This window comes from Scyliorhinus torazame, chromosome 1 (genome assembly GCF_047496885.1).
Source record: "Scyliorhinus torazame isolate Kashiwa2021f chromosome 1, sScyTor2.1, whole genome shotgun sequence".
Classification (NCBI taxonomy): Eukaryota; Metazoa; Chordata; class Chondrichthyes; order Carcharhiniformes; family Scyliorhinidae; genus Scyliorhinus; species Scyliorhinus torazame.
The window spans coordinates 406,033,499-406,059,072 of record NC_092707.1 but is presented as its reverse complement, the minus strand read 5'-3'; the positions used below and the strand labels follow the sequence as shown (position 1 = coordinate 406,059,072).

At 51.3% G+C, this 25,574-nt stretch overlaps 1 protein-coding gene across 1 annotated transcript in view; it reads left to right on the top strand.

Annotated features, from left to right (window-relative positions):
* LOC140422665 (zinc finger C2HC domain-containing protein 1A-like) overlaps positions 1–25,574 on the top strand; it is an 85,742-nt gene that overhangs the window by 7,183 nt on the left and 52,985 nt on the right. The window lies entirely within an intron of this gene.

Here is a 25,574-nt window from a genome sequence, read left to right as displayed (position 1 = left end):
TCTGGCAGACCTCGGGATAGGGTCTCAGCAGCCAGTGGTCTCGTTGATGACCGTTTGATAGACGCCCCAGGTGTCTATCCCTGGTGGTGCGCGCTACACATGACCTGTTCCCATGGAAGGTGGCAGCAGAAACTCTGGGTGCCCAAGAGTCTGGCTCGATCTGACCTACTGACAATAGACCGGTGCATATCAATGGTCTCCCAATGGGTGATTGATGGGTGTGTTCCAGACATGCTTCTGTCATTTGTCTGTCGGTTGTGTATTTGACTTTGGTTGTCTGAGGTTTGACTGCAGTTTGATTTAAAGTGCCCAATTCTTTAATTTAAAATATCCAATTTAATCAGGCTCAAAACTAGGCCCTGTCAGGCTACCACACTTAAGTCATAAAATATCTGAAAGAACATGACAAACATTTCAAAATGCCCATCACACTTGGTTCTCTACATACATACATCATGTTGCTCTCTGAGGTGCTTACAGACATTTCAAAATGTTCCTTACAAATGGTGCAAAGGTATTTAAGTTGTCCACATAGATCAACTTGTTCTCTGAGATGCTTCAGTACAATGGTGATACATGTAATATTCAGCCTACACATTCAATGTGAGTCATACAGCCCGAGGGGTTCGACAGGGTTTTCAACCTCTCGGTTCACTCTGGCTGAAAGGTCTTCGACAGCGACCCCCCCCCCCCCCCCTGTTGCTCCTCTGCAGCAGCTGCCCCAAGCTACAGTGAATCCCTCAGCACGTAGTCCCGGGCTTTGCAATGCGCCCGTCTGCAACACTCAGTCGAGGACGACTCTGCGCCAAAAGACCAACAGGTTTCAGGCAGAACAAAGAGCATCTTTCACCGAGTTGATGAACCCCCCAGCAACAGCCGATGTTTATCCCGGTGTGAGTCCCTGGGAACAGCCCCTAGAGCACAGAGTCCTGCATCACGGAGCTGCTCGGGAAGATGCTGGGTCCCATATTATTCATCGTTCATATAAACGACATAGATCACTTTGTGGGGGTCGGATCAGTAAGTTTGCGGATGACACAAAGATTGGCCGGGGGGTTAACAGTGAGGCTGAGGGTCTTGGGGTACAGGAAGATGTAGACGGGATGGTCAAATGGGCAGAAAAGTGGCAGATGGAATTTAACCCTGGAAAGTGTGAGGAGTTACACTTTGGAAGGAGCAATTTGACAAGTAAATATTCAATGAATGGCACCATACTGGGAGGTCCTGAGGAACAAAGAGACCTTGGCGTGTTTGTAAATAGATCTCTGAAGGCAGAAGGGAGGCTATGTGGGGCAGCACGGTAGCACAGTGGTTAGCACTGTTGCTTCACAGTGCCAGGTTTGATTCCCGGCTTGGGTCACTGCCTGTGCGGAGTCTGCACGTTCTCCCCGTGTCTGTGTGGGTTTCCTCCGGGTGCTCCGGTTTCCTCCCACAAGTCCTGAAAGACGTGCTGTTAGGTAATTTGGACATTCTGAATTCTCTCTCAGTGTACCCGAACAGGCACCGGACTGTGGCGACTAGGGGCTTTTCACAGTAACTTCATTGCAGTGTTACTGTAAGTCTACTTGTGATAATAAAGGTTATTATTAAATTATTATTAATAAGGTGATGAATAAGGCATATGGGACACTTGCCTCTAACAATAGAGGCATAAGGGCCGCACGGTGGCGCAGTGGTTAGCACTGCAGCCTCACGGCGCCGAGGTCCCAGGTTCGATCCCGGCTCTGGGTCACTGTCCGTGTGGAGTTTGCACGTTCTCCCCGTGTTTGCGTGGGTTTTGCCCCCACAACCCAAGATGCAGGGTAGGTGGATTGAACACGCTAAATTGCCCCTTAAATGGAAACAATGAATTGGGTACTCTAAATTTAAAAAAAACAATAGAGGCATAGATTACAAAAGCAAGGAAGTCATGTTGGAGTTATAGAGAACTTTGGTGAGGCCACAGCTGGAGTACTGTGTGCAATTCTGGTCGCCACATTCTAGGAAGGATGTGATTGCACTGGAGGGGGTGCAGAGGCGTTTCAGCAGGATGTCGCCTGGGATGGAACATTTCAGTTATTTAGGGGGGTTGGATAGGCTTGGGTTGTTTTCGCTGGAGCCGAGAAGACTGAGGGGCGACCTGATCGAGGTGGACACGATTATGAGGGGCATGGACAGGGTGGATAGGGAGCAGCTGCTCCCCTTAGTTGAAGGGTCAGTCACGAGTGCACACAAGTTCAAAGTGAGGGGCGAGAGGTTTCGGAGGAATTTGAGGAAAAACATTTTACCCAGAGGGTGGTGAGGGTCTGGAACGCACTGCCTGGGAGGGTGGTAAAGGCGGGTTGGCTCACATCCTTTAAAAAGTACCTGGATGAGCACTTGGCAACGTCTTAACATTCAAGGTGGGCCAAGGGCTGGACAAAGGATTCAGATTGGCAGATCAGGTGCCTTTCATGCGGTGATGCAGATGCAATGGACCAAAGGGCCATTACAAGTAATTATATGCATCAGAGAAAATGTAAATACAGCTGTAGGGCGGGATATAGACATGGGCCTAGGTAGGGTGCTCTTTCCAAGAATCGATGTGGAATCAATGGGCCAAATGGCCTCCTTCTGCACCTAGGCATTCTATTCTAAGATGTACAAAGTGTTGGTTTGTCATGTGATGTTCCTCCAATTGCTGGAGATTTAAAAAAAAAAATATGTCGTCCATATATCCCAAAGGTGACTTCCGGGTCGCGGTGATGCGGAGCTAAGCCGCGCGAGTCGGCAGCTCCCGCAGAAATGGACTTTTGGGCCCGTTTACGGAGCCCCAACGGACCTGTAAAAAAAAAAAAAACCCGTGGGGAAGAACGGAGGAAGTCCCCTACAGCCCTGCATGGACCGGACCCGCAGTGAAACGGCGAGGAAAGCGGCCCTGGAGCAGCGGGAGAAGAAAGAAGGAAAAAACAAAATGGCGGCGCCCACGGACAGAGAGGCGATGAAAGAGTTCATCAAGTGCTGCTTCGAGGAGCTGCGTAAGGAGATGATGGCGCCTATACTGGCAATGGTGGAAAAACTTGGAGCAACCCAGAAAGCCCAAGAGGTGAAGATTCAGGAGATCCAGGAAAAAGTGAGTGAGAACGACGACGAGCTCGTGGGCCTGGCGGAGAGAGTGGAGCGGCACGAGGCGCTGCACAGGACGTGGGTGGGAAGACTCGAAGACCTGGAGAACAGATCAAGGAGAAACAACTTGAGGATCCTGGGTCTCCCAGAAGGAATGGAGGGGGCCGATTCTGCGGCATATGTGGGCACAATGATCGGGACGCTGATGGGTGTGGAGGCCCCCCCCCCCGAGATTGCTGGAGCTGGATGGGGCGCACCAAGTGCTAGCGAGGAAGCCCAATGCAAAAGAGCCGCCAAGGGCGATGGTGGTGAGATTTCACCGGTTTACCGACAGAGAGAGGGTCCTGAAATGGGCCAAGAAGGAACGGAGCAGCAAGTGGGACAATGCAGAGATCAGAATGTACCCGGACTGGAGCGCGGAGGTCGCTAAGCGGAGAGTGGGTTTCAACCAGGCCAAAGCGGTGCTGCACCGGAAAGGAGTGAAATTTGGAATGCTGCAGCCAGCGCGACTGTGGGTTACACATAATGGCCAACACCACTACTTCGAAACGCCCGAAGAGGCGTGGACCTTTATATTAGCTGAAAAATTGGACTCTAATTGAGGGTTTGTGTGGGTGGGGGGTGTTTGAGGGGTGAAGTACGATGGTTGTTGTACATAGGGGGTCAACCACGCGCAGGAAAGGATATATGGGCTGGGGGAGAGGGACAAGGCCATGACAGGAGCTGCGCCATGGGGGGTGGGGCAGGCTTTGGGAAGCGCGGGGTTGCCTTTCCCGCGCGCAGCAAAAAAAAAGGCGGGAAGGGGAACAAAGGAATGTACATTGATTGGGAGAGTCCCACACGGGGGGTTAAAGGGATGGCGGGGGAAGCCGGGGTCAGCTGACTTATGGGAGGGATATGGGCGGAGCAAAAAAGCTAGACGGGGTTCTAGCGGGAGTGGGGTGGGGCAGAGGAGGGAAGGGGGGGGGGGGAAGGGTTGCTGCTGCACTGGCCGAAAGAGAACAGGACACAGAAGAGGTGGCTGGGACGGGGGTCCCCCAGCTGGGGGACTGGAGAGTGAGGGAGACGCTGACAAGGGACTGGCCCAGAAAAGGAGATGGCTAGTCGGCAGAGGGGGGGGGGGGGGCGGGGGGGTGAGAGTCCCTCCAATCCGGCTGATAATGTGGAACGTGAGGGGCCTGAATGGGCCGGTGAAGCGGGCTCGAGTGTTCGCGCACTTAAAGGGACTGAAGGTAGATGTGGCAATGCTCCAAGAGACACACCTGAAGGTGGCGGACCAGGTCAGGTTAAGAAAGGGATGGGTAGGACAGGTATTTCACTCGGGATTGGATGCAAAAAATAGAGGGGTGGCAATTCTGGTGGGAAAGCATGTGTCATTTGAGGCCAAAACTATCGTAGCGGATAATGGAGGGAGATATGTGATGGTGAGTGGTAGGTTGCAAGGGACGTGGGTGGTGTTGGTAAACGTATACGCCCCGAACTGGGATGATGCTGGATTCATGAAGCGCATGTTGGGATGCATTCCGGACCTGGAGGTAGGAGGACTAATAATGGGAGGGGACTTCAATACAGTGCTGGACCCAGCACTGGACCGCTCCAGATCAAGGACGGGAAGGAGGCCGACGGCAGCCAAGGTACTTAGGGGGTTTATGGATCAGATGGGGGGGGAGTGGACCCATGGAGGTTTGCAAGACTGCATGCCAGGGAATTTTCTTTTTTCTCCCACGTGCATAAGGCTTACTCCCGGATAGATTTCTTTGTTCTGGGCAGGGCGCTCATCCTGAGAGTGGGGGGGACGGAGTATTCGGCCATAGCCGTTTCGGACCATGCCCCGCACTGGGTGGAACTGGAGCTGGGAGAGGAGAGGGACCAACGCCCGCTGTGGCGGCTGGATGTGGGACTGCTGGCCGATGAGGTGGTGTGTGGGAAGGTGAGGGGGTGTATTGAAAGGTACTTGGAGGCCAACGACAACGGGGAGGTGCGAGTGGGGGTAGTATGGGAGGCGGTGATCAGGGGGGAGCTGATCTCCATCAGGGCTCATAGGGAGAAGATAGAGGGAATGGAAAGGGAGAGGCTAGTGGGGGAGATCTTGCGGGTGGACAGGAGATACGCAGAGGCCCCGGAGGAAAGATTACTTGGGGAAAGGCGACGGCTCCAGACGGAGTTTGACCTGCTGACCACGGGCAAGGCGGAGGCACAGTGGAGGAAGGCGTAAGGGGCGACTTACGAGTACGGGGAAAAGGCTAGTCGGATGCTGGCGCACCAGCTCCGTAAGAGGGCGGCAGCGAGGGAAATAGGGGGAATCAAAGATGGAAGGGGAGCCACGGTTCGAAGTGCAACGAAAATAAATAAGGTATTTTAAGGACTTCTATGAAGAGCTGTACAGATCCCAGCCCCCAGGGGGGGGGGAAGGGGGGGATGAGGCGATTCCTGGACCAGCTGGGGTTCCCGAGGGTGGAGGAGCAGGAGGCGGTTGGTTTGGGGGCACCAATTGGGCTGGAGGAGTTGAGTAAGGGTTTGAGGAGCATGCAGGCGGGGAAGGCCCCAGGGCCGGACGGGTTCCCGGTGGAATTCTATAGAAAATATGTGGACCTGCTGGCCCCGCTACTAGTGAGGACCTTCAACGAGGCAAGAGAGGAGGGAACCCTGCCCCAGACAATGTCGGAGGCGACAATCTCCCTGATTCTAAAGCGAGACAAGGATCCACTGCAATGTGGATCGTACAGGCCGATTTCGCTCCTCAATGTGGATGCTAAGCTATTGGCGAAGGTACTGGCCACTAGGATTGAGGACTGTGTCCCGGGGGTGATTCACGAGGACCAAACAGGATTCGTAAAGGGCAGGCAGTTAAATACCAATGTGCGGCGGCTCTTAAACGTGATAACGATGACATCGGAAGAGGGAGAGGCGGAGATAGTGGCAGCTATGGATGTGGAAAAAGCCTTTGACCGAGTAGAGCGGGAGTACCTCTGGGAGGTATTGCGCAGGTTTGGGTTCGGGGGAGGGTTTATTAGATGGGTTAAGCTCCTTTACAGCGCCCCGGTGGCGAGCGTAGTGACAAACCGGCGGAGGTCGGAGTACTTTCGGCTGTACCGAGGGACGAGACAGGGGTGCCCCCTGTCCCCCTTGTTTGCATTGGCGATCAAACCCTTGGCCATATCACTTAGGGAGTCTCAGAAATGGAGGGGGATAGTCCGCGGGGGAGAGGAGCATCGGGTATCGCTATATGCGGATGACCTCCTGCTATACGTGGCAGACCCAATGGAGGGGATGGTGGAGGTCATGCAGACTCTGAAGGAGTTTGGAGAGTTCTCGGGCTACAAGCTTAATGTAGAGAAGAGTGAGTTTTTTGTATTACAGGCAGGGGACCAAGAAAGAGGGATAGGGGACCTACCGCTGAGGAGGGCGGAGAGGAGTTTTCGGTATCTGGGGATCCAGATAGCCAGAAGTTGGGGGGCCCTACATAAACTGAATTTGACGAGGGTGGTGGAGCAAATGGAGGAGGATTTTAAAAGATGGGACATGCTCCCGCTCTCGCTGGCGGGTAGGGTGCAGTCGGTCAAAATGGTGGTCCATCCGAGGTTTTTGTTTGTGTTTCAGTGCCTCCCCATCGTGATCACCAAGGGCTTTTTCAAGAGAGTAGGTAGGAGTATTATGGGGTATGTGTGGGCAAATAAGACCCCGAGGGTTAGGAGAGGGTTCTTGGAATGCAACAGGGACCGAGGAGGGTTGGCTTTGCCAAACCTAGAGAGTTACTACTGGGCAGCAAATGTGGCGATGATCCGTAAGTGGGTTATGGAGGGAGAGGGGGCAGCATGGAAGAGGATGGAGATGGCGTCCTGTAAAGGAACGCGCCTGGGGGCGTTGGTAACGGCACCGCTGCCGCTCTCGCCGGCAAAATACACCACAAGCCCGGTGGTGGCGGCAACACTAACGATCTGGGCCAGTGGAGAAGACACAGGGGTGCAATGGGAGCATCGGTGTGCTCCCCGATCAGGGGTAACCACCAGTTTGTCCCGGGGAAGATGGATGGGGGTTCCAAGGCTGGCATCGGGCGGGGATAAGAAGAATGGGGGACCTGTTCATTGACGGGACATTTGCGAGCCTAAGGGCACTGGAGGAGAAATTTGAGTTACCCCCGGGAAATGCATTTAGATATATGCAGGTGAGGGCTTTTGTGAGGCGACAGGTGAGGGAATTCCGTTGCTCCCGGCACAAGAAGTTCAAGATAGGGTGATCTCGGGTGTATGGGTCGGGGAGGGCAAGGTGTCGGAAATATACCAAGAGATGAAAGAAGAGGGGGAAGCGCTAGTAGAAGAACTGAAAGGTAAATGGGAGGAGGAGCTGGGGGAGGAGATTGAGGAAGGGCTATGGGCTGATGCCCTGGGTAGGGTTAATACCTCATCCTCGTGTGCCAGGCTCAGTCTGATACAATTTAAGGTGGTTCACAGAGCGCATTTGACGAGGGCGAGGCTGAGTAGGTTCTTTGGGGTAGAGGATAGATGTGAAAGATGTTCAGGGAGCCCGGCGAACCATGTCCATATGTTTTGGTCATGCCCGGCATTGGAGGGGTTCTGGAGAGGAGTGGCGGGGGTAATATCCCAGGTGGTGAAAGTCCGGGTCAAGCCAAGCTGGGGGCTAGCAATATTTGGAGTAGTGGATGAGCCGGGAGTGCAGGAGGCGAAAGAGGCCGGAATTCTGGCCTTTGCGTCCCTAGTAGCCCGGCGAAGGGTCTTGCTATTGTGGAAGGAGGCGAAGCCCCCTAGCCTGGAGGCCTGGATTAACAAAATGGCGGGGTTCATAAAATTGGAGAGAATCAAGTTTGCTTTGAGAGGGTCTGCACAGGGGTTTTACAGGCGGTGGCAACCGTTCCTAGAATATCTTGCGGAGCGTTAGAAGAAGGTCGATCAGCAGCAGCAGCAACCCTGGGGGGGGGAAACGAGAGACTGTTTGAGGAGATTGACGAGCGGGAGATAGCATGGAGGGTGGGGGGAAACGGTACGCGCGGCCAAGAGCCAGTGTATAAAGCTGTGTAAATATACCATCTTGCCATGTATATATCTTGCTCAGGGAGAATTTGCGTTATTTTGTTACGGGGGGGCGGGGGGTTATTGTTTGTAAGGGGAAAAAATTGTGTTGTTAAAAAACCTTAATAAAAATATTTTTAAAAATATATATATATATCCCAAAGGTGATTCGATTAGCTCCAATAGTTCAGAACCTCAGGTCGTTGCCGCGCGAATGAGACATGTGGGGTGGGATTCCCCGCTGTCGGGATGCTCCATTTTGCCGGCAGCCCGGGGGTTTCCTGGCGGCGTGGGGCTGCCCCACAATGGGAAACCCCATTGACCGGCTGGCGTAACAGAGAATCACGCCGGCGGGGTGTAATAGAAATGGGGCAGGGCGGGGAATCCAGCCCATGATGTGAGTCTTTTGTTTTTGATGAATATTACAGACAGACTGACTCCACTCCAATGAATTGGAATATGGGATATTTAGTGATGCAAATTTGCAATGGCAACCTTGGACTGTGAGTTCAAGTCATATATAGGCTCTTTTTATTCGTCTTTTTAAAAGTTCAATTCAGGTTTCCAATGGGTGCATTAAACATAATTTAAAAATCATTATTTGGCATAAAGCAGATCTTCATGGCAGAAGGCACAAGACAGGAGTGCGATGGAATATTTCCCACTTGCCTGAATAAATACAACTGCAGCAGCACTCCAGAAACCGATGCCAAGAAATGGCAGCCCTCTTGATTGGCACCACAACTACCATCTTAAATACTCACTTCCTCCAGCACCCGGGCACAGTGACAACAGTACGTACCAGCTACAAAGCTCACTGCGCTAACTCATCCAGGCTCCACATGACAACACATTCCAAACCGATGGCCACTACCACCTAGACGAACAAGGACAGCAGATGCAAGAGAACACCACCACCTGCAAGTTCCCCTCCAAACCCCACACCATCCTGTCTTGGATATATTTGAACATACATTTTTTTAAAAATTCGTTCATGGGATGTGGGGCATCATTTATTTCCCATCCCTTAGCGCACCTATCTCTGTTCCTTCATTGTCACTGGGTCAAACCTCTAGAACTCCCTCCCTAACAGCACTGTAGGTGTACCTACACCATATGGACTGCAGCGGTACAAGAAGGCAGCTCACCACCATTTATTGCAGGAGGTGATGAAGCCCCTCCCTCCCACTGCCTTTGCTGATGGGCCTGTTGCCTTTTGATCCTCCAAACCCCTAGCATTCCCAGTGTTGAAGGACATCTGGATATTCTGGCAAAGTTGTCATCGCTATTCATTGGTGTTGAGCAACTCTGGATACATTCAGTGTCTGCTCACTCGGATCTCCCTTGTAATCAGTGAGAGCCGACTGCATGGCTTCATTGACAGATTCCCTCACAGTGATGTTAGCCTTGAACCAGTCAGCAATTTTCCATTTTTGCTTCCCATATGTTAAGAGTGTGATATTGTAGACAGTGCCTTGTATTTCACTCTGCACTCTGTGTGGCAATGCCAAAAAGTATTTGTTCAATTGAGTATTTAGGAAATAGTCAGGAAACAGGTCGTTTTAAGAAATTTATATTTGTATTTCTGGGCATTAAAAATAAGGTAGAGCTTTAAGTTTAATTTTATGTTTCTGTATTTAAAAAGGTAGTTGACTTCAGTTTGGTTAAGATGCTTGTCTGGTCATGAAGGTTTATGATCTGAAAGCAAACTGGGCTTAAAGGAAAACTAGGCTGTTGCTTAGCAACCAGGGGCCACCCTAGGACAGAAAGAACTTTGGAGTTGGTTGTAAGCTTAAGCCAGGAGAAGCTGGACAGGACAGGAGAGCTGCAGAGAGCAGACTTTCCAAAATGGAAAATAACGTCCCAGAAAGCAAGCGTTTGGACAAAAGTATGTCTCAGGAAGGCAGTTAAATTAGAGTAGCAAAGAACAAGTTGAAAAAGATCCTGGGCGAGATTCTCCGACCCCCCCGCCGGGTCGGAGAATCGCCGGGGGCTGGCGTGAACCCCGCCGGTTGCCGAAGTCTCCGGCACCAGAGATTCGGCGGGGGCGGGAATCGCGCCGATTGGGTCGATTCTCTGGCCCGGATGGGCCGAAGTCCTGCTGCTAAAATGCCTGTCCCGCCAGCGTAAATTAAACCACCTACCTTACCTGCGGCGCGGGCGGGCTCCGGGGTCCTGGGGGAGGCGCGGGGCGATCTGGCCCCGGGGGGTGCCCCCACGGTGGCCTGGCCTACGATCGGGGCCCACCGATCCGCGGGCGGGTCTGTGCCGTGGGGGCACTCTTTCCCTTCCGCCTCCGCCACGGTCTCCACCATGGCGGAGGCAGAAGAGACTCCCTCCACTGCGCATGCGTGGGAAGCTGTCAGCGGCCGCTGACGCTCCCGCGCATGCGCCGCCCGGAGATGTCATTTCCGCACCAGCTGGCGGGGCACCAAAGGCCTTTTCCGCCAGCTGGCGGGGCGGAAATTCGTCCTGCGCCGACCTAGCCCCTCAATGTTGGGGCTCGGCCCCCAAAGATGCGGAGCATTCCGCACCTTTGGGGCGGCGCGATGCCCGTCTGATTTGCGCCGTTTTGGGTGCCAGTCGGCGGACATCGCGCCGTTTCCAGAGAATTTCGCCCCTTGTTCTGGAGAATTCAATAAAAAATCAGAGAAAGTGCACTGAGTTAAAGAGGCAGCTGCAAGAGCCAGATTTAAAGCTGGTTAGGTGAGAAGGCAGAAATTCAAGGTTAATCAAAAGTTTGGTGATATCTTAATACAGTCTGCGAAGCATTAGGGCTTTGTTGGAGGGCTGAGCAGCTGAGAGAATGCGTGGAAGCTTGAATGCACGTGAATCCAATACAGAGGAATACCGAAAGGAGAGATTAAAAACCTGGAGCTGGATCCTTGGATCCTTCAAGAGAAAGCTTTGTTAGAGGGAAGTTTCAAAGTTTCTTCTTCAAGACTAGAGTTTGGAAACACTCGTGTACCCAGGTGGCACTGCTAGGCTGGCAGGTGAACTGCCAGGGTGGCAGTGCCAAGGTGGCATCTTGCCCATTCTGGGAATCGGGCATGAGGGTGCCTTGCCCTTGTGAGATGGGGTGAGGGGGACTCGAGGATGCCCTAATCGATACATTGGGTCATTGGGGGTGGTCACGGGGTCACTTTGGGGGTGTTGAGAGATGAACGGTACCCCAATCTCTTCCTGTACTGCCGAGCTGAGCTCCTTTGTGCAGGAAATGAAGATAAGTGTGGCATCGGTGGGGCCTTCCTCGCCGAGGCCCGAGAAAAGAACAGAGACCCGTTTAACAGCGGGGACGATCTCGGCGCTGTAAACGCCAGGAAAATACCCACTAAATGCACCCAGAACAGGACGCTGTTTTCTTTCCGGTTAAATCACGCCCTTGGTTTCAGAGGGTGAAGTGACCACAGTTTGTCTATTAGCTTACATGGACTGTGTACTTACTGAGAGCATTAGAGTATAAGATGGATTTTGCAAATATATATAAAGATATAGCTGGGGTGAAGGGTGGTGCATTATAGTCAATCTTTTATCGTTTAATAAATGTTTTATTTTGTTGAAAGTTAAATGGCTGTCCTGTGACACTGTTCATCCACGCTTGTTCATCCAAGTCGATGTACCATTTGTCAATGTTCTCGGTTGATTATTCTTTTTGTCTACTATGTACGTACTGTGTACGTTCCCTCGGCCGCAGAAAAATCCTTTTCACTGTACTTCGGTACATGTGACAACAAATCAAATCAAATCAAAAATCAAATCAAACCAAAATCTCTAAACAAAAAATAAATGTTTGTATCTATCGAGCTGGGGTTCCATTCTGGGACCTAACTGTCCATTAGTCACAGCAGCTGGGATCATAACAAAAGATAGCAGATAATTTGGACAAAGAAAGATCCCACAAACATCAATGCAATCAGTTTTAATGCTGAGGGATAGATATTGACCCAAGACAATGTCACTATGGGATTTTTTACCTCCACCTGTAAGGGCAGAAGGACCTCAACTTCCTGTCTCATCTGAAAGATAGAATCCAGGGATTAGCCTGAGTACTGATCGGGGAGCATCAGCTGTGTCACATGTTCAAGTGGGAGTTGAACTCATGACCTTCTGTCACTGAGCCTTGACCAACACCTACGCTCTGTTGAACTCTCAGCATGCGGTCAACCTTGCCCACTCGTCCTCGGTTTTCTCCCCCACTCTCTTCAACCTGGGAACCTTTGGTTTTGGCCACTCACTGTGGCCTCTCCTCTTGCTCCTGTAGCCTCACACCAAGTGCTGTCGCTCCCTGAGCCCCCTGACCTACACCAGCCCCTCTGCAGCTGCCAATAACTGGGAAGCTGGCATTCCTTGGGCGGGATTCTCCGACCCCCCACTGCCGGGAGACGACGTGAATCCCGCCCCCGCCGGCTGCCGAATTCTCCGGCGCCGGGGATTTGGCGGGGGCGGGAATCGCGCCGCGCCAGTCTACGGCCGCTGGCAGCGCCCCCCCCCCCCGGCGATTCTCTGGCCCACCGATCCGCTGGCGGGCCTGTGCTGCGGGGGCACTCTATTCCTCTGCATCGGCTGGTGTAAAAGTCCGCCATGGCTGACGCGGAGATGAACCCCCCCCCCCACCGCGCATGCGCTGGGATGACGCCAGCACACGCCGGCACTCCCGCGCATGTGCCAACTCGCGCCGGCCGGCGGAGGCCCTTCGGCGCCGGTTGGCATGGCGCCAAGCCCCTTCCGCACCTTTGGGGCGGCCCGACGCCGGTGTGGTTCACGCCACTCCTCGGTGCCGGGACCGCCCGCCCCGCCGGGTAGGGGAGAATCCCACTGCCAGAGGGAGGTGTGGGTCAAATTAATCTCATGCAGTGGTACAAATTGTGCACAGTAAGATCCCACAAACAGCAATATGATGACAACCAGTTCATCCATTTTAGTGATGTTGGTCAAGGGACAAACATTTTGGCAGGACACGACAGATAACTCCCCTGCTGTTCTCTGAAATAGTGTCTTGGGATCCTTTGTATCCACCAGGCAGAACAGACCGGGCCTTAGTTTGACGGCTTGTATGAAAGGCCAAAACCTCTGGCAGCGCAGCACTCTCTCAGCACTGCACTGGAGTGCCTGCCCAGATCGCTCAAGATTGGATTTAGATTTATTGTCACGTGTACTGAGGTACAGTGAAAAGTATTGTTCTGCGTACAGTCCAGACAGATCGTTCCATTCATGAAAAACATAGGACATACGATAAATACACAATGTAAATACATAGACATAGACATCGGGTGAAGCATATGGAGTATAGTGCTACTCAGTAGAGATGTGTGAAGACATCAGTTCAGTCCATAAGAGGGTCATTCAGGCGCCAGGTAACAGTGGGGAAGAAGCTGTTTATTGTCATAATATACACCAGTATATCATGGTGCAGACACACACTGATGGACACACAGCAGGACCAATCAACACACACAACACCGCAGCCAATCACCAGTTAGAGCACACTCACTATAAAGACAGGGGGCATCAGAGTTCCCGCTCATTCGGGATGCAGACTCCTACAAGGACAGAGCTTACAGCTTACAGCACAGATCCTCACCATGTGCTGAGTGCATAGACTGGTTCGGACAGGCATAGGTCTTTAGTTTAATCTAACATGAAATGAAATGAAAATCGCTTATTGTCACGAGTAGGCTTCAATGAAGTTACTGTGAAAAGCCCCTAGTCGCCACATTCCAGCGCCTGTTCGGGGAGGCTGGTACGGGAACATCGTGTTAACCCACAGTGAAAGTATGTCCAACAGTTTCTAACTTAATAAAATAGTGTTGTACTATTTTAAGTGTTGGTGGCCTGTATGTGTTCCACGGATCCAGAGCACCCAACACATCATGATACCAGGAGTTGAGGGATATTAGAAATTCTTAGACCTCCCTGCAAGTGATCTGCCTTCCACCAGCATACAGCCATCCTGCAAAATGGACAGCGTCCGCCCGCCGCCGCCGCTCCGCATCACCGGTAACCTAGGGGCCAACTGGAAGATTTTCAAACAACGCTTCCAGCTCTACCTTGAAGCCACAGACCGGGAAGATGCCTCGGACACCAGGAAGATCGCTCTCTTCCTATCCACGGCCGGGGAACATGCCATCCACATTTTCAATTCTCTCACCTTTGCTGATGATGAAGATAAATCAAAATTCAAGACGGTCCTCCTCAAGTTTGACATTCACTGCAGCATAGAGGTGAATGGAAGTTTCGAGCACTATGTATTCCAACAGCGTTTGCAGGATAAGGATGAACCTTTCCAGTCCTTTCTCACCCACCTTCGCATCCTTGCGCAGTCCTGTAATTACGGGCCCACCTCCGACTCCATGATACGCGACCAGATCGTTTTCGGTGTTCAGTCGGACCCCCTACGCCAGCAGCTCCTCAAGGTAAAGCAGCTCACCCTAGCGACCGCCATCGAGACCTGCGTGCTACACAAACACGCCACTAGTTGGTATTCCCACATCCAAGCGGCTGAAACGGCACGGCAAGGTCCCCACGAGGCAGAACGGGTCCAAGCAATCGAGCAACTCCAGGGCCTCAGCCTGGATGAGGGTGGCCATTTCACGCGCTTTTCGCGGACTCCCGCGCTTGTGCGCACCGAACGAGGGGACGGCGACATCGACGAACGTACTGCGCAGGTACGCACCACGTACGGCCGCTCCGCGCATGCGCTGTGGCGCAGCGAACGTACTGACGCAACAACGTGCGGCAAATGTGGCTCCGCGGCAATGCCCTGCCAAAGCCCGACAATGCCTGAGATGTGGCACACTTGGCCACTATGCTGCTTTATGCAGATCAGTTCGGCCTGCCAATTCGTATCGCTCCAGCCAGCCTCGCAGGAATGTCCGGGCCATTCAACCCACGGTCACCGAGTCCGATGCGGACCTACTACCCGATATTGACACCGAGGACCCGAAGGCACCTTTTCGAATCGGTATCGTTACAAAAAACAGGCTGTCCCCGAAGCAAAGAATCCAGCCTCTATCGGTATACAGCGTCGATCCAGACGATGAGTGGTGTGCCACCCTTACGGTCAACCGGTCCCAAATACGATTCCGCCTGGACTGGTGCCTCCGTCAATCTCATTGCGGTCTGACCTCCAAAGCTTTTGTGTCAAACCAGCCATCCTCCCATCAGCCTGCCAGCTATTAGATTATAATGGCAATGCCATTGCTGCCAGCGGCTCGTGTCAACTTGAAGTGACGCACAGGTCATGCAAAGCCATCCTTCCCTTTGAAATCGTGGGCTCCTCGAAAGCCTGCTTGGCACGCAGGCATGCAAGCTGTTGAACCTAGTTCAGAGAGTTCACTCTCTCTCTCCTGCTGACACGTCTGCCTTTCAGGACACTGACTTCAGGGCGCAGCTCGACGCCATTATCAACCGGTACCACGACATCTTCGAAGGCATGGGCACGCTCCCGTACACCTACAAGATTTTATTAAAACAGAATGCCATGCCTGTGGTGCACGCACCTCGCAGGGTCCCAGCACCCCTTAAGGACCGCCTCAAGCAGCAGCTGCAGGACCTCCAGAACCAAGGAGTGATTTCCAAAGTCACGGAACCAAGCGACTGGGTCAGTTCCATGGTATGTGTAAAAAAGCCTTCCGGCGAATTGAGAATTTGCGTTGATCCCAAGGATCTGAATCGCAATATCATGAGGGAGCATTATCCAATTCCCAAGCGCGAAGAGCTCACATGCGAGATGGCTCACGCCAAGCTCTTCACCAAACTTGACGCATCAAAAGGATTCTGGCAAATCCAGCTCGATAAATCCAGCAGGAAACTGTGCACATTTAATACCCCCTTTAGCAGATATTGTTACAACAGGATGCCGTTCGGGATCATATCTGCATCAGAAGTGTTCCATAGGATTATGGAACAAATGATGGAAGGCATTGAAGGTGTTCGCGTCTATGTCGATGACATAATCCACCACCCCGCAGGAGCATGTTAGTCGCCTCCAGCGCGTATTCAGATGTATACATGAGCATGGCCTCTGCCTCAACAGGGCCAAATGCTCTTTTGGTCAGACGGAACTCAAGTTCCTCGGGAACCACATCTCCCAATTGGGTGTGCAGCCGGATGTGGACAAGGTAGCTGCCATCACAGCTATGAAAACACCAGAGGACAAGAAGGTGGTCCTCCGATTTCTGGGCATGGTCAATTTTTTAGGGAAATTTATCCCTAACCTCGCCTCTCATACCACGGCTCTCAGGAACCTGGTCAGGAAGAGGACAGACCTCCAATGGCTCCCTGCCCACGAGCGCGAATGGAGAGAACTCAAAACAAAACTGACCACGGCCCCGGTCTCAGCTTTCTTTGATCCAGCAAAGGAGACCAAAAGTTTGACCGATGCCAGTCAATCCGGCATTGGGGCAGTGCTCCTTCAACGTGATGAGGTCTCATCATGGGCCTCTGTTGCATATGCGTCACGGGCGATGACCCCCATGGAACAGTGCTACGTGCAGATAGAAAAGGAGTGCCTGGGCCTTCTGACCGGTGTGGTTAAGTTTCATGATTATGTCTACGGACTTCCTCAATTCACCGTCGAGACCGACCATCGCCCGCTGGTCAATATAATACAGAAAGACTTGAACGACATGACGCCTCGCCTCCAGCGTATTCTTCTCAAGCTCCGGCGATATGACTTCCAGCTGGTATACACCCCAGGCAAAGACCTCATCATTGCTGACGCTCTCTCCAGGGCAGTCAACACTCCATGTGACCCAGTGGGATTTGTCTGCCAGGTTGATGCCCATGTGGCATTCGTGGCCTCCAATCTACCTGCCACGGATGAATTCCTCGTCCAAATTCGCCGCAATATGGCGGCTGACCCCTTGCTCCAGCGTGTCATGCACCACCTAACCGACGGGTGGCTCAAGGGCCAATGCCCTCAATTCTATAATGTCAGAGATGATCTGGCGGTAGTAGACTGGGCTCTTCTAAAACTGGACCGCATTGTCATCCCGCATAGCATGTGCCAACTTGTCCTGGAACAACCACACGAGGACCACCTTGGCGTGGAAAAGTGCCGCCGACGGGCCCGAGAGGCAGTGTACTGGCCCGGCATTAATAAGGACATAGCCAACACAGTGCTCAACTGCCCCACTTGTCAGCGCTTCCAGCCGGCCCAACTACGTGAGACCCTGCAGCCCCATGAGTTGGTCACGACACCATGGACCAAGGTGGGAATCGACCTGTTCCACGCGCTGGGTAGAGACCATGTCCTGATCGTGGACTACTTTTCGAATTACCCAGAGGTGATACAGTTGCACGACCTCACCTCGTCTGCAGTCATTCGTGCATGGAAAGAAACCTTTGCTCGACACAGCATCCCGCTCACGGTTATGTCGGACAATGGTTCCTGCTTCGCCAGCAAGGAATGGTCCAACTTTGCCAGGCGGTACAATTTTGCGCATGTGATATCCAGTCCCCTGTACCCCCAATCCAACGCAAAGCGGAGAAGGGAGTACATATTGTTAAACGGGTCCTATGCAAGGCTGCCGATGCTGGGTCCGATTTCTACCTTGCCTTGCTGGCCTATCGCTCCGCCCCGCTGTCCACTGGCCTGTCGCCAGCCCAGTTACTCATGGGTCGTACCCTGAGGACGACGGTGCCGTCCATCCATGTCCCAGACCTCGACCACGTTCCGGTCCTTTGCCGGATGCAGCTGTCTCATGCACAGCACAAGGCGGCTCATGACTCCCGTGCAGCTGATCTCCCTGCTCTGGCTCCAGATGACAACGTCCGCGCCCATCTTCCGGACGGGGGCTGGTCTGCAACCGCTGTTGTTCTTCGGCAGGTGGCCCCCAGCTCGTTCCTGGTTCGTCTACCGGATTGCTCTATTCTGCGCCGCAATCGACGCGCCCTTCGTCTCATTCCACGCTCGTTACGTGATCCTCCATTGTCGCCTGGCCCTCCTGCTGACCCTGCCACAGACTATGCAGAGCTCCCTGTCACTCTGCATCCCCCTGACTCTGACGCAGTCCAGCCCGCTCCTGAACCGGCGGCTCTCGACCCACCCTTGAGGCGGTCAACCAGAATTCGTTGCCCACCTCAGAGACTTAATTTATGAACTTTGCGGACTTATAGACTCTCTGAATTCTTTCAGTGCTTTGTTTGATCGTTTCCCTGGTTTGTATATAGTGTTGATCTCGTTATTCTTGTTGCATACTGCTTCTCCGCACCAGGCACCTTCCCATGTAAATAGCTTAGTTCTCATGTACGTAGTCCTGTAAATATGTCTTCGCACCCCACACGTAGTTAGGAACATTCTCACCATACATTAATTATTGCCACACACATACATTCTTTTATAAAAGGGGGGATGTCATAATGTACACCAGTATATCATGGTGCAGATATACACATGCTGATGGACACACATAGAACATAGAACATAGAAAATACAGCACAGAACAGGCCCTTCGGCCCACGATGTTGTGCCGAACCTTTGTCCTAGATTAATCATAGATTATCATTGAATTTACAGTGCAGAAGGAGGCCATTCGGCCCTTTGAGTCTGCACCAGCTCTTGGAAAGAGCACCCTACCCAAACTCAACACCTTCACCCAACACCAAGGGCAATTTGGACATTAAGGGCAATTTATCATTGGCCAATTCACCTAACCCGCACATCTTTGGATTGTGGGAGGAAACCGGAGCACCCGGAGGAAACCCACGCAGACACGGGGAGGACGTGCAGACTCCGCACAGTCAGTGACCCAAGCCGGAATCGAACCTGGGACCCTGGAGCTGTGAAGCAATTGTTACTGTGCTACCGTGCTGCCCTTGAGAACATATAAATCTACACTATATCATTTAACCGTAATCCATGTACCTATCCAATAGCTGCTTGAAGGTCCCTAATGTTTCCGACTCAACTACTTCCACAGGCAGTGCATTCCATGCCCCCACTACTCTCTGGGTAAAGAACCTACCTCTGATATCCCTCCTATATCTTCCACCTTTCACCTTAAATTTATGTCCCCTTGTAATGGTTTGTTCCACCCGGGGAAAAAGTCTCTGACTGTCTACTCTATCTATTCCCCTGATCATCTTATAAACCTCTATCAAGTCGCCCCTCATCCTTCTCCGTTCTAATGAGAAAAGGCCTAGCACCCTCAACCTTTCCTCGTAAGACCTACTCTCCATTCCAGGCAACATCCTGGTAAATCTTCTTTGCACCTTTCCCAAAGCTTCCACATCCTTCCTAAAATGAGGCGACCAGAACTGTACACAGTACTCCAAATGTGGCCTTACCAAAGTTTTGTACAGCTGCATCATCACCTCACGGCTCTTAAATTCAGTCCCTCTGTTAATGAACGCGAGCACACCATAGGCCTTCTTCACAGCTCTATCCACTTGAGTGGCAACTTTCAAAGATGTATGAACATAGACCCCAAGATCTCTCTGCTCCTCCACATTGCCAAGAACTCTACCGTTAACCCTGTATTCCGCATTCATATTTGTCCTTCCAAAATGGACAACCTCACACTTTTCAGGGTTAAACTCCATCTGCCACTTCTCAGCCCAGCTCTGCATCCTATCTATGTCTCTTTGCAGCCGACAACAGCCCTCCTTACTATCCACAACTCCACCAATCTTCGTATCGTCTGCAAATTTACTGACCCACCCTTCAACTCCCTCATCCAAGTCATTAATGAAAATCACAAACAGCAGAGGACCCAGAACTGATCCCTGCGGTACGCCACTGGTAACTGGGATCCAGGCTGAATATTTGCCATCCACCACCACTCTCTGACTTCTATCGGTTAGCCAGTTCGTTATCCAACTGGCCAAATTTCCCACTATCCCATGCCTCCTTACTTTCTGCATAAGCCTACCATGGGGAACCTTATCAAATGCCTTACTAAAATCCATGTACACTACATCCACTGCTTTGCCTTCATCCACATGTTTGGTCACCTCCTCAAAGAATTCAATAAGATTTGTAAGGCAAGACCTACCCCTCACAAATCTGTGCTGACTATCCCTAATCAAGCAGTGTCTTTCCAGATGCTCAGAAATCCTATCCTTCAGTACCCTTTCCATTACTTTGCCTACCACTGAAGTAAGACTAACTGGCCTGTAATTCCCAGGGTTATCCCTAGTCCTTTTTTTGAACTGGGGCACGACATTCGCCACTCTCCAATCCCCTGGTACCACCCCTGTTGACAGTGAGGACGAAAAGATCATTGCCAACGGCTCTGCAATTTCATCTCTTGCTTCCCATAGAATCCTTGGATATATCCCGTCAGGCCCGGGGGACTTGTCTATCCTCAAGTTTTTCAAAATGCCCAACACATCTTCCTTCCTAACAAGTATTTGCTCGAGCTTACCAATCTGTTTCACACTGTCCTCTCCAACAATATCGCCCCTCTCATTTGTAAATACAGAAGAAAAGTACTCGTTCAAGACCTCTCCTATCTCTTCAGACTCAATACCTAATCTCCCGCTACTGTCCTTGATCGGACCTACCCTCGCTCTAGTCATTCTCATATTTCTCACATATGTGTAAAAGGCCTTGGGGTTTTCCTTGATCCTACCCGCCAAAGATTGTTCATGCCCTCTCTTAGCTCTCCTTATCCCTTTCTTCAGTTCCCTCCTGGCTATCTTGTATCCCTCCAATGCCCTGTCTGAACCTTGTTTCCTCAGCCTTACATAAGTCACCTTTTTCCTCTTAACAAGACATTCAACCTCTCTTGTCAACCATGGTTCCCTCACTCGACCATCTCTTCCCTGCCTGACAGGGACATACATATCAAGGACACGTAGCACCTGTTCCTTGAACAAGTTCCACATTTCACTTGTGTCCTTCCCTGCCAGCCTATGTTCCCAACTTATGCACTTCAATTCTTGTCTGACAACATCGTATTTACCCTTCCCCCAATTGTAAACCTTGCTCTGTTGCACGTACCTATCCCTCTCCATTACTAAAGTGAAAGTCACAGAATTGTGGTCACTATCTCCAAAATGCTCCCCCACTAACAAATCTATCACTTGCCCTGGCTCATTACCCAGTACTAAATCCAATATTGCCCCTCCTCTGGTCGGACAATCTACATACTGCGTTAGAAAAGCTTCCTGGACACACTGCACAAACACCACCCCATCCAAACTATTTGATCTAAAGAGTTTCCACTCAATATTTGGGAAGTTAAAGTCGCCCATGACTACTACCCTATGACTTCTGCACCTTTCCAAAATCTGTTTCCCAATCTGTTCCTCCACATCTCTGCTACTATTGGGGGGCCTATAGAAAACTCCTAACAAGGTGACTGCTCCTTTCCTATTTTTGACTTCAACCCATACTACCTCAGTAGGCTGATACTCCTCGAACTGCCTTTCTGCAGCTGTTATACTATCTCTAATTAATAATGACACCCCCCACCTCTTTTACCACCCTCCCTAATCTTATTGAAACATCTATAACCAGGGACCTCCAACAACCATTTCTGCCCCTCTTCTATCCAAGTTTCCGTGATGGCCACCACATCGTAGTCCCAAGTACCGATCCATGCCTTAAGTTCACCCACCTTATTCCTGATGCTTCTTGCATCAGCAAGACCAATCAACACACGCAACACCGCAGCCAATCACCAGTTAGAGCACACTCACTATAACGTCACCCAAGCACAACGCAATGCCATCCGCGCGCTCTCAAGACCAACCGCAGCATCGTCATCAAACCAGCAGACAAAGGGGGGGCCACTGTCGTACTGAACAGAACGGACTACTGCAAAGAAGTATACCGACAACTGAACAACCAAGAACACTACAGACAGTTACCCGCAGATCCGACCAAGGAACACATCCGCCAACTTAACAGACTGATCAAGACCTTGGATCCAGATCTTCAGAGCACCCTACGTGCTCTCATCCCACGTACTCCCCATTGAGCATTGGAGATCTTTACTGCCTCCCGAAAATACATAAGGCCAACACACCAGGCCGCCCTATCGTTTCAGGCAATGGGACCCTGTGTGAGAACCTCTCTGGCTACATCGAGGGCATCTTGAAACCCATCGTACAAGGTACACCCAGCTTCTGTCGCGACACGACGGACTTCCTACAGAAACTCAGCACCCATGGACCAGTTGAACCAGGAACATTCCTCGTCACAATGGACGTCTCGGCACTCTACACCAGCATCCCCCATGACGACGGCATTGCTGCAACAGCCTCAGTACTCAACACCGACAACTGCCAATCTCCAGACGCAATTCTGCAACTCATCCGCTTCATTCTGGATCACAACGTTTTCACCTTCGACAACAAGTTCTTCATCCAGACGCACGGAACAGCCATGGGGACCAAATTCGCACCCCAATATGCCAACATCTTCATGCACAAGTTTGAACTGGACCTACTCACCGCACAGGACCTTCAACCGACGTTATACACCAGATACATCGATGACATTTTTTTCCTTTGGACCCACGGCGAAGAATCACTGAAACGACTACACGATGACATTAATAAGTTCCATCCAACCATCAGACTCACCATGGACTACTCTCCAAAATCAGCTGCATTCTTGGACACACTCGTCTCCATCAAGGACGGTCACCTCAGCACGTCGCTTTACCGCAAACCTACGGATAACCTCATGATGCTCCACTTCTCCAGCTTCCACCCTAAACACATTAAAGAAGCCATCCCCTATGGACAAGCGCTCCGTATACACAGGATCTGCTCAGACGAGGAGGAGCGTAACAGACATCTACAGACGTTGAAAGATGCCCTCGTACGAACGGGATATGGCACTCGACTCATCGATCGACAGTTCCAACGCGCCACAGCGAAAAACCGGACCGACCTCCTCAGAAGACAAACATGGGACACAACCGACAGAATACCCTTCGTCGTCCAGTACTTCCCCGGAGCGGAGAAACTACGTCATCTTCTTCACAGCCTTCAACACGTCATTGATGACGATGAACATCTTGCCAAGGTCATCCACACGCCCCCACTAGTTGCCTTCAAACAACCGCGCAACCTCAAACGAACCATTGTTTGCAGCAAACTACCCAGTCTTCAGAACAGGGACCACGACACCACACAACCCTGTCATGGCAATCTCTGCAAGACGTGCCAGATCATTGACATGGATACCACTATTACACGTGAGAACACCACCCACCAGGTACGCGGTACATACTCGTGCGACTCGGCCAACGTTGTCTACCTCATACGCTGCAGGAAAGGATGTCCCGAAGCGTGGTACATTGGCGAGACCATGCAGACGCTGCGACAACGAATGAACGGACATCGCGCAACAATCACCAGGCAGGCATGTTCCCTTCCAGTCGCGGAACACTTCAGCAGTCAAGGGCATTCAGCCTCTGATCTCCGGGTAAGCGTTCTCCAAGGCGGCCTTCAGGACCCACGACAACGCAGAATCGCCGAGCAGAAACTTATAGCCAAGTTCCGCACACATGAGTGCGGCCTCAACCGGGACCTGGGATTCATGTCGCATTACATTCATCCCCCACCATCTGGCCTGCAAAATCCTACCAACTGTCCTGGCTTGATACAATTTACACCTCTTTAACCTGGGGTTACCCCATCTCTGGATCTGTAAAGATTTAATCTCCTGCTAATGCTCGCATTCCTAGCATTGCTTGGCATCTTTGAATTTGTCTATATATCTGTTTCTGGAACAGACCTCTGCATTCACCTGAGGAAGGAGCAGCGCTCCGAAAGCTAGTGACATCGAAACAAACCTGTTGGACTTTAACCTGGTGTTGTAAGACTTCGTACTGTGCTCACCCCAGTCCAACGCCGGCATCTCCACATCACTCACTATAAAGACAGAGGGCATCAGTTTTCCCGCTCATTCGGGATGCAGCCTCCTACAAGTACAGAGCTTACAGCTTACAACACAGATCCTCACCATGTGCTGAGTGCATAGACTGGTTAGGACAAGCATAGGCCTTTAATTTAACCTAACGTCGTGTTAACCCACAGTGAAAGTATGTTCAACAGTTGCTAACTTAATAAAATAGTGTTGCACTATTTTAAGTGTTGGTGGCCTGTATGTGTTCCACGGATCCAGAGCACCCAACACATCATTTATGGGTCTGTTTGTGCGTGTTCTCAGACTTTTGTATTTCCTGCCCAATCGAAGTTGGAAGAGAGAATAACCCGGATGGGATTAATTATGTTGCCCACTTTCCCCAGGCAGCGGGAGGTGTAGATGGAGTCAATGGATGGGCGGCAGGTTTGTGTGATGGACTGGGCGGTGTTCACGACTCTCTGAAGTTTCTTACGATCTTGGGCCGAGCAGTTGCCATACCAGGCTGTGATGCAGCCAGATAGGATGCTTTCTATGGTGCATCTGTAAAAGTTGGTAAGGGTTAATGTGGACATGCCGAATTTCCTTAGTTTCCTGAGGAAGTATAGGCGCTGTTGTGCTTTCTTAGTGGTAGCGTCGACGTGGGTGGACCGGGACAGATTGTTGGTGATGTGCACACCTGGGTTATTTGAAACTGCTACCATCTCCACCTCGGCCCCGTTGATGCTGACGGGGTGTGTACAGTACCTTGCTTCTTGAAATCAATGACCAGTACCTTTGTTTTGGTGACATTGAGGGAGAGATTGTTGTCGTTGCACCACTCCACTAGGTTCTCTATCTCCCTCCTGCACTCTGACTCAAGTCTCTGGACTGGAATTTGAAACCACATCCATCTGACATCAAGAGTTGAGCATACCACCCTCGGCTACAGCTACTGTTATGTTCTAGTGCATTGCAATGATTGAGTCAGTGCACCAAATAACGTCTAGTTCATGACTCGTTAAGATTTATTTAATTACAAAAACGTGGGTAGAAAACAATACTAATACTACTAACGAACTGTAAGCTGTTAACAACGGGAGCTAATGCAAAACACGACTATCCCCGCCGACTCCTCATTCAGACTCCCCGAGGTTGCAGTGTCACATGGTGTAGTTCTACTGCCACCTGCTGGTTGGAAGTCTAATTTTTTAAACATACAGAATTGCTTATGCATATCATTATAGCTACTGAAAGGAATGGGTTTAATGGGCCAAATTTGTCCCTTCACAAATCAGATTTTCGTTTCTGTCCACTCAAAGGGATAAGAATGGACCAAATATATTTCCCCTTTCGTTTTTCGGATGTGGTTATTGCTGATGCATTACCCAACTCCAATTGCTCTTGGGAGGCAATTGAATGGTGTGCTGGGCAGTTCCGAGAGTATCAAGGTGTCGAATCAACTTGGTGTGGGACTGGAGTCACATATTGAGCCTGACTGGGTGAGGACGGCAGACTTCCTTCCCTAAAGGGAACCAGGTGCTGAGACTTTACAACAATGTTGACAGTTCCCGGGCAGCACGGTAGCATGGTGGTTAGCACAATTGCTTCACAGCTCCAGGGTCCCAGGTTCAATTCCCAGCTTGGGTCACTGTCTG